Genomic DNA, 10,281 nt, shown 5'->3' with positions numbered 1-10,281 from the left:
GGCCTCCCAGTCCAGGAGTAGGAACACTACTACTGTGCCACAAAAGGGCCCAAACACTCTTCTCCAAAGGGCCTCACACTCTTTTCTCAGCTGCTGGGGTGAAGCTAACGTATTTTTCTAATCAACTTGTTTAGAGATGTTATCACACACCTCTGGAACAGGTGGGACTTGAACCCAGGTCGGTTGGTTCAGGGGTAGGGACACTACCACTGCACTACAAGAGGGCCCTCCAAAGGGACTCACAGAGCTAGATTGTCAATTATTCCTAGATTGCCAATTATTCTTTTCACATTACACAATACCAAGTCTAGGATAGCTTGTTTTCTCATTGGTTCCTCAATGTGAGGATCCAGGAAACCAACTGCATCACATAAACACCCCATATCATCCCTTCCTATTACCTCACCAAAAAATTCTAGCAAGTTAATTAAACATGATTTATGCTTAATGCATTACTTGTTTTCCTTAATTAACCTGCATCCGTTATTGTGACTGTTCATTTTGTCTGGAATTATTGTCTCTAAAATCTTCCCATTCGCAGAGACTAAACTATCAGACTTATAGTTTCTGGTCTTTTCATTGGATCCTTTATTTGAACAATGGTGTAGCATTTATAATACTCAAGTCCTCTGGCACTGTCACTGTATCTAAGGAAGATTAGAAAATTATATTCAATGTCTTTGTGATTTCCAACGTTTTCCTCCTTTTCTTGTATGAATCGCATCCAGTCCTGGTGACTTATCAATCTATCCAATAGTTCTTCCTTATCCATTTTAGATCCTTTTATGAGCTATCTCTTTTCTCACCATGATTTGCACTGTACAATCTACCTTAAAAAAATACAGATGCAAAGTGTTATTTTAACATCTCAGCCAGACTCCTATCACGATCCTCTTGGTCCCTAAATGGGTACATGCTTCCTGTTATTTTTAATATTTATGTGTCAATAGAAGGCTTTCAGATTTCCTTTTATGCTGGCTGTTTTCACACTCCCTTTTTGCGAATCTGAGTTTTTTTTTGTAATTCCCCTCTGAATCTTCTGCATTGTGGATTCTCCATTTTATTGACGAATGCATCTGTCATAGGCATCTTTTACTGCTTCATTTTAATCTTTCTCTTTATCAATCAGAGGCATTTAGACTTCTCTTCTCTATCTACCTTCCTGATAGGAACATACCTTAAATATTCACTTTAAAAGCAGCCCACCAATCAGTTACCAAAAATCAAAAGAACTCCAGAAGCTGTAAATCAAAAACAAAAACAGAAGTTGCGGGAAAGGCTCAGCAGGTCTGGCAGCACTGTGCAGAGAAATCAGAGTTAAGGTTTTGAGTCTGGTGATCCTTCCTCAGAGCTCAGAAGAGGTCCTTCAATCCATCAAGTCTGTACCACCTAAGTAAACTACTACATATACTAGTAGAAAATGAGGACTGCAGATGCTGGAGATCAGAGTTGAGAGTGTGGTGCTGGAAAAGCACAGCCGGTCAGGCAGCATCCGAGGAGCAGGAGAATTGACATTTTGGGTATAAGTCCTTCATCAGGATTCCTAATGAAGTGCATATGCCCGAAATATCGATTCTCCTGCTCCTCCATGCTTGACCTGCTGTGCTTTTCCAGCACCACATACTGTGTACACTCGTCCCACATTCCCTCACTCGGCCCATAGCCTTGAATGTTGACACTTCAAGTGCTTATCTAAATACTTTTTAAAGGTTGTGACATTTCCCGCCTCAATTACCCTCCCAGAGTACATTCTAGTTCACCACCATCCTCTGCATGAAAGAAGTTTTCTTCAAATCCCTTCTAAACTTCCCAATTTTCACTTTAAAATTATGTCCCTTTGTTATTGACCCTTTGACTAATGGGAACAGCTGCTTTATATTTACCTTGTCCATGCCCCTCATAATCTCATGTACCTCAATCAAATCCCCCATCAACTTCTCTGCTCCAAAGAAAATAACCCAGGCATCTCTTCACATCTCCATCCCAGACAACATCCTTGCTTATGAAATACGCTCTTCAAGAAAAATCTATATACTACAAATACAGTCTACATATGGAGATTGATTAAGCTACATGGTGAGAGATTATAAAAGGAGATTGTGAGGGAGAGAGATCATGGGGAGAGGTCACAGAGTGGAATCACATTATAAGATCATTGAGGAGAAATTGTGAAGGGAGAGATCATGGGAAGATCTCGTGTTTGAGAGATCATGAGGAGTGAATGCAGGAAAAGCATGGAGAAGCATTGTAGGGAGAGATCATAAGGAAGATCGCAGAGAAAATCTAAAAAAATGCCCCCTAATTATAAACACATCTATCAAATGTCTCCTTAACCTTCTCTGCAATAGCTATCCAGTCTCTCCACATTAAGTGAAGTCCCTCACCCGTGGTACCATCTCCTCTGCACTAGTTGACATCCTTTCTAAAATATGGTGGCCAGAATAGGACACAATACATCAGATAAAGCTAAAACTGCATTTCAAAATGATTAAACATAACTTGCTAGCTTTTGTAATCTTTGGAATAGTGAAGACTGAGGGAGTTCTTGATGAACAATGCACGGATTTGATATGGGATAGACATAAATTGAATGCTACCACTATTAGAGTGCCACAACTAAAGGCCAGCAAATTATGGTAGTCACAAATAAATCTAATACAGAGTTCAGGAAAATTGTATTTATCCAGAGAGTGGGGAGAATCTGGAATCCTCTATCATAGGAAAGATTAGAGGCAAGTACTATGATGCATTTAAGAGGAAACTTGATGAACACAAGATAAAAATGAGAGTATTCTGATAAGGCAGGAGACGTCATGTGTTGAAAATAAATATTGACAAAGAGCTGATTGGTCTGTTTCATGCTGGAAATTTTATGGGTATATAAATGATGTGGGTAATGAAGAGAAATTTGGGGAAAAAATGTGACAACGAAAAGATATGAAATTCACAATGTTGAGAAAAAAAGTCTGATTTCCCCTTAAGGTTTCAAAAGCAAGATCAGGATGTTGTTAGGATCCAATTTCCATACATCTGCATTTCATTACGAGCTAATCTCGCTTAATTTCTATGAAAGTTGTTATTCCCAGGTAGCAGAGAGAAACTAGATCATACCATTCCTGACTGTAAGTCAGAGCAGATACTTAGCGGTTGCAGCTCGCTGGCATCTACTTTGGGCCTCTGTATCATTCCCCAACATTTCATGGCACACCCGCTGGGCAACAAACAACTTTACCCTTCATCCGTGAAGGATGGCATTGGCAAAGCACCACATCAACATGGGACATCTTGAAGGACCTGATAATACACTTCAGCATGTCGATACTGCATTTTGGAGCTCATTATACTATAATGCTCCTGTCATGTTGCTCTTCCTAGGCTACACACATCCATTCAGCTCAAGGTCTGCATTCTTAGCACTTACTCAGTTTGCATTTACTTGAATGCTCACAGCATTTTTGCCATACCTTTAAGAGCATGTCTGCTTCATTGGAACTTCTAGTCTAGGGAGATTGGGCCATGATCTATCCTGTAGGTCAAGTCCAATCCGTCTGGGGATAACAAACAAGTTAGCCAGGAAGCTGGGCAGGAATCAATCAGGAGGTTGTGTCATCCTGAGTTGGGGTTGTTGTCCAAAGTCTGTCCGGTAGGTATGCCATGGTCAATTCTGGGGTTTGGGTGGTAGACATCAAGGGGGTGTTTGCAGGGTACAGTGCATGCTATGCTGGAGAAAGTGGGAAACCCAACTATGGGGATTGGAACCAATACACAGAAACACACAGGGGACAATGACTTTGAAAGTTATGGGGCAACTCCAGGTATAAGGGTGGGAGCCATTATAGCTTGGGAGGTATTACAGGATGGTATTGTATTGGAAAACATCCTGGTTTTGATTGGGGAACAGTGGATAACCATGTTGAGCATGGATATTAAGTAGGCCTGGACCAGGGGAAAATTGCAGATATTAATAGGTAAAATAAAAGGTTGGTTGGAAACATGGGGTGACTCAAAGCTGTTGGGGTTGATAGCGATGATTATAACAGAATGGAAAATGAAGGTTTCACGGGACACTGAGAATAACAGACAGAGCAAGAAAATTACTCTCAAGTGCATAGTCTGGAAATTTTGATTGTGCAATATAGCTGGCTGTGTGGGTGAGTGGAGAAAGTTTGTTTTGAATTGTCTATGGAGCATGGTCCACATGAGTGCTATGAGCCCCTTCAAGGGTATTCGCATTAATCAGGCAGTCAGATTCAAAATGACACTCATCTGCCACTACATCAATCAGCATGTGCAGTTCATGCATTGTCCAACAATTTATGACAGAATACATAGAGAGTAGATCTGCTGTCACAGCAACAGACAGTCAGCGTATAGAAATCGAGTAGGCACAAAGATGTCAGCAAGCCCAGAACCACTATCATCTAATGGATGCCTCCACATGAAGACGTCACAGCAGAAAGTCCCCTCATCATGTGGAGGAGGTTCAGTTCATCATTCTCAGTGCTAATTTCTGCAGATGATCTGACCTAGTTTTTGCCCCAAACTGAGGATGTCACTGGATTTTGTTACAGAATTGTAGCATCTGCTTGATTAGGATATGTACTGTCAAAGGCCTTCCCAACCCAGTGTCTGTCAAGATGAAAGCAGCACACACTTTTTATGTGACAATTTCCAAGGATCCACTGTGGACAGGTGTGGAATCTCCCAATCCTTAGCCCACAAATGTATCAAGGCTGTTACTGATGCAACTTATGCAAGATCTCACTGCTTCATCTAATTTCCCTATGAGACAATACCATAATCCAGGCTTCCCTCAAGCACAGGAGCATTGTAGACTGCACATGCATCTCTTGACAGCATCATATCATTACATGCTTCATTTATCCAAGTCATCTGTGATCATTACTGCCACATGTTAGAAGTCTGCATCACTTGAAGTTGTCATGATACCCATGTGCTAGATAACGCTCAGGTTCCTGCTTCATTCCAAGGGCTGGATGCCATATAAAGATGGTTGTTTGGAGACAAGGGCTAACCCCTTCATGATTATTCTGTTACGTAACCCATGACTGAAGCGCACGCTGAGCCCAATCTTACACTATGGCATCATGGAGCTGATGATAGGGCTCCTGAAGAGGCAGTTCAGATCCTTGGATTGATCTAGGGGCGGCCTTGTAGCACCAAGTCTGTCACCTAATCCTTCCATGTTATATTTTTCACAAGTGGAATAGGCAAACAAGGGATGTGATGGGCACTGAATAACTGGGGGAGTGGCAGTGGTCTTCTGAGGAGAACGATAAGGACACTGAGCAGAAGGCATATCATCTTACCCATGATAGTCGTGCAGCATCAGATGTAACAGGATTTCTGAATCCCACCTCCAAGAGATCTTGGGTGAATTTCATTAACTGTAAATTTGCAGCTTGTCTAAAGACAAACAGATCCAGTTTATTTCCAAAAGAAAATGCAGTCTTTTTTTCAAAATTTGTCCTTTCCTTAGTTTTCTGTCATTTAATAAAAGTTAATGTTACCAACTGCTTGAAGGGTGCAAACATATGATGCTTTCACATTCAAGACTGACATAATATTATGTTCAGATAGATGTTAGGGAAAGAGTAGTATTATTTCAGTCTAGATTAGAGTGGTGCTGGAAAATCACAGCCGGTCAGGCAACATCCGAGGAGCAAGGAAAATCAACGTTTCGGGCAAAAGCCCTTCATCAGGACTCCTGATGAAGGGCTTTTGCCCGAAACGTTGATTTTCCCTGCTCCTCGGATGCTGCCTGACTGGCTGTGCTTTTCCAGCACCACTCTAATCTAGACTTTGATTTCCAGCATCTGCAGTCCTCACTTTTGCCTAGTAGTATTATTTCAGACAGGGTTCTAACATCATATGGTACAAAGGAAGGATAGCTTCTGTCACTTAATTCTTGGTCTATAGCTAAAATGACAGTCGATACAATAGGTGATGATTAGAGAATGAGGTGATGATTGAGAGGGTTTTAAACTAGAGGAGGTGGGTGGGTTCAAAGACAGCTGATATTTAGGCTTACAAAGCAAAAGTATATGGCAGGGCAGCTATTTGGATAATGGATCCCACAGTGGGACAGAGCACAGAAACATAAAAAAATCCAGAAAATAGTGTCAAAGGGAAAAAAAGGATAAAAAGCCCACATTAATGATTCTTAAATACAGGCAGTATTAAGACCAAAACAAATGAATTAATAATATGTATATAAGTTAGAACAAAGAAAATTGTAGCACAGGAATAGACCCTTCAGCCCTCCAAGCCTGTGCCGATGCAGATCCTCTATCTAAATCTGCCGCCTATTTTCTAAAGATTTGTAACCCTCTGCTCCCTGCACATTCATGTATCTGCCTAGATACATCTTAAATGACGCTATCATTCCCGCCCCACAACCTCCGCTGGCAACGCGTTCCAGGTGCCCACCACCCTCTGCTATAGAACTTACAATGTATATCTCCCCTAAACCTTTCATCTCTCACTGTGAACTCATGACCCCTAGTAATTGAGTTCCGCACTCTGGGAAAAAGCTTCTTGCTATCCATCCTATCTATACCTCTCATGATTTTGTAGACTTCAATCAGGTGCCCCCTCAACCTCCATCTCTCTTCATAGCTAGTGCCCTCCATACCAGGCAACATCCTGGTGAACCTCCTCTGCACCCTCTCCAAAGCATCCACATCCTTTTGATAATATGGTGACCAGAACTGTACGCAGTATTCCAAATGTGGCCAAACCAAAGTCCTCTACAACCGTAACATGACCGGCAAGCTCTTGTACTCAACACCCCGTTAAATGAAAGAAAGCATGCCATATGTTTTCTTGACCAATTAACTGATCTGCGTTGCCACCTTCAGGGAACAATGGACCTGAACATCCAGATCTCTCTGTATGTCGATTTTCCCCAGGACTTGTTCACTTACTGTACAGTTTGCTGTAGAATTGGATCTTCCAAAATGCATCACCTCACATTTGTCTGGATTGAACTCCATCTGCCATTTCTCTGCCCATCCCTCCAAGCTATCTATATTCTGCTGTATTTTCTGACAGTCCCCTTCACTATCTGCTACTCCACCAATCTTGGTGTCATCTGCAAACTTACTAATCAGGCAACCGACATCTTCCTCCAAATCATTTTATATATATCACAGACCAATGGTGGTTCCAGTACGGATCCCTGTGGAACACCATCGGTCACAGGTCTCTATTTTGAGAAACTCACTTCCTCTACTACTCTCTGTTTCCTGTTGCCCAGCCAGTTCTCTATCAATCTAGCTAGAACACCCTGGATGCCATGCGACTTCATCTTCTTTATCAGTTTACTATGGGGAACTTTATTAAACGCCTTACTAAAGTCCATGTATATGATATCTACAGCTCTTGCCCCCCCCATCAATCAAGTTTGTCACCTCCTCAAAGAATTCTATTAGTTTTGTAAGACATAACCTTCTCTGCACAAAACCATGCTGCCCATTACTGATAAGACCATTTTCTTCCAAATGGGAATAGATCTTATCCCTCAGTATCTTCTCCAGCAGCTTCCCTACCACTGATGTCAGGCTCACTGGCCTATAATTTCTTGGTGCATCCCTGCTACCCTTCTTAAACAAAGGGACAACATTAGCAATTCTCCAGTCCTCCAGGATCTTACCCGTGTTCAAGGATGCTGCAACGATATCTGTTAAAGCCCATGCTATTACCTCCCTTGCTTCCCTCCGTAACCAGAGGTAGATCCCATCCAGACCAGAGGACCTGTCTATCTTAATGCCTTTTAGAATACCCAAAACCTTCTCCCTCCTTATGCGACTTGATCTAGGATATTCAAAGATCTATCCCTAACCTCAACTTCTGTCATGTCCCTTTCCTTGGTGAATACCGATGCAAAGTGCTCGTTAAAAATCTCACCCATCTTCTCTGACTACATGCATAACTTTCCTCCTTTCTCCTTGAGAGGACCAACCTTTTCTCTAGTTACCCTCTTGCTCTTTATGTATGAAAAAAAGAGTTTGGGATTTTCCTTAACCATGTCTGCTAAAGATATCACATGACCCCTTTTAGCCCTTTTAATTCCTCCTTTCAGATTGGTCCTACATTCCCAATATTCTTCCAAAGCTTTGTCTGTCTTCAGTTGCCTAGGCCTTATGTGCGCATCCTTTTTCCTCTTAGCTAGTCTCATAATTTCACCTGTCATCCATGGTCCCCTAGCCTTGTCATTTCGATCCCTCATTTTCACAGGAACATACCTCTCCTGCACTCTAATCAATCTCTCTTTAAAAGCCTTCCACATATCGAATGTGGATTTATCTTCGAACAGCTGCTCCCAATCTATATTCCCCAGCTCCTGCTGAATTTTGCTATAGATGGCCTTCCCCCAATTTAGCACTCTTCCTTTAGGACCACTCTCGTCTTTGTCCATGAGTATTCTGAAACTTATGGAATTGTGATCACTATTCCCAAAGTAAACCCCTGCTGAAACATCAACCACCTGGCCGGGCTCATTTCCCAACACCAGGTCCAATATGGCCCTTCCGAGTTGGACTATTTACTACTGCTCTAGAAAACCCTCTTGGATGCTCCTTACAAATTCTGCTCTATCTAGGCCTCTAACACTAAGTGAATCCCTGTCAATGTTGGGAAAATTAAAATCCCCTGCCACCACCACCTACATCTTTCCATATATTTACATATTTGTACCTCTATCTCATGCTCTCTGTTGGGAAGCCTGTAGTACAGGCCCAATATTATTGCTACCCTTCCTATTTCTGAGCTCTGCCCATATTGCCTCACTGCTCTAGTCATCCATAGTGCCCTCCTTCAGCACAGCTGTGATATTTTCTTTGACCAGTAATGCAACCCCTTTTACCTCCCTCTTTATCCCGCCTGATGCATCAATATCCTGGGATGTTTAGCTGCCAATCATGCCCTTCCCTCAACTAAGTCTCAGTAATAGCAATAACATCATACTCTCAGGTACTAATCCAAGCTCTAAGTTCATCTGCTTTACCTACTACACTTCTTGCATTTAAACAAATGCACCTCAGACCACCAGACCCTTTGCGTTCATCATCTGTTCCCTGCCTACTCTTCCCCTTAGTTATGCTGACTTCATTATCTAGTTCCCTATAGGGTTTAGTTACTGCTTCCTTACTGTCCTCTAACCTCATTTGGTTCCCAACTCCCTGCCACATTAGTTTAAATCCTCCCCAACAGCATGAGCAAAAGCATCCCTAAGGACGTTAGTTCCAGCCCGGCCCAGATGGAAACCGTCCAATTTGTAATAGTTCCATCTCCCCAGAACCGGTCCCAATGTCCCAAAAATCTGAACCCCTCCTTCCTGCACCATCTCTCAAGCCATGCATTCACCCTACTTATTCTAACATTCCTACACTGACTAGTTTGTGGCACTGGTAGCAATCCTGAGATTACTACCTTGGAGGTCCTACTTTTTAACTTGGCTCCTAACTCCCTCAATTCTGCTTGTAGGATCTCATCCCAGTTAATCAGTATGATCTTGTAACCATTACAGAAATGTAGTTACAAGGAGATCAAAGTTGGGGACTAAATATTCGGGGATATGTGCCTTTTCAAAAAGACAGGCAGGAAAGAAAGGATGATGGTGGGGTAGCTTTGTTAATGCCAAATAGAATAAATACTGTAGCAGGAAATGACCTTGCTTCAGAAAATGTAAAATCCATATAGATGGAGGTAAGAAATAAGAAAGGGAAAACTGAATTGCCTACTTCTGCTTCTATGCCTTATGGTATTATTAAAATAGCATATGCATTTACAGATGTGATGTTTTAGTCCAGTGAAGTGACACCATGCCACAATGGTTCATTTAGATGTCTTTTTTTCCCCAATGCCCTCCCACCACATTTAGGTTTAGTCCTGGAATCCAAAAGCAGAGTGGAAGGAGCCAGCCCTCTGGTGGACCTGTTGAACTTTAGGGTGGATAATTCTGAATGTCCTGAGAGGAGACCTCTGGTGGTGGTGGGGGGGGGGGGGGTGCGGGATGGGGGCAGTGTCTGATAACATATACGTTCCCACTTGTCCCTCCATTTACATCAAAGTTGAGGTAAAACAGATTACATATTGATTGCACTAGCCTGACTGGATCAACAAGATTTTTTTAAACCTCTTTAAAAAAATGACTCAATTTAAGTGGAATTTCCTTCTGCTTCTTTTCATTGGTATGTTTAGACATCCCTGGCACATGACCACCCAAATTCATCTGAAAAACTTTAATTATTTAGTAAC

The sequence above is a fragment of the Chiloscyllium plagiosum genome, chromosome 17 (assembly GCF_004010195.1).
Source record: "Chiloscyllium plagiosum isolate BGI_BamShark_2017 chromosome 17, ASM401019v2, whole genome shotgun sequence".
NCBI lineage: Eukaryota > Metazoa > Chordata > Chondrichthyes > Orectolobiformes > Hemiscylliidae > Chiloscyllium > Chiloscyllium plagiosum.
The sequence above is the reverse complement of the archived record's forward strand: the minus strand, read 5'-3'. Positions refer to the sequence as shown.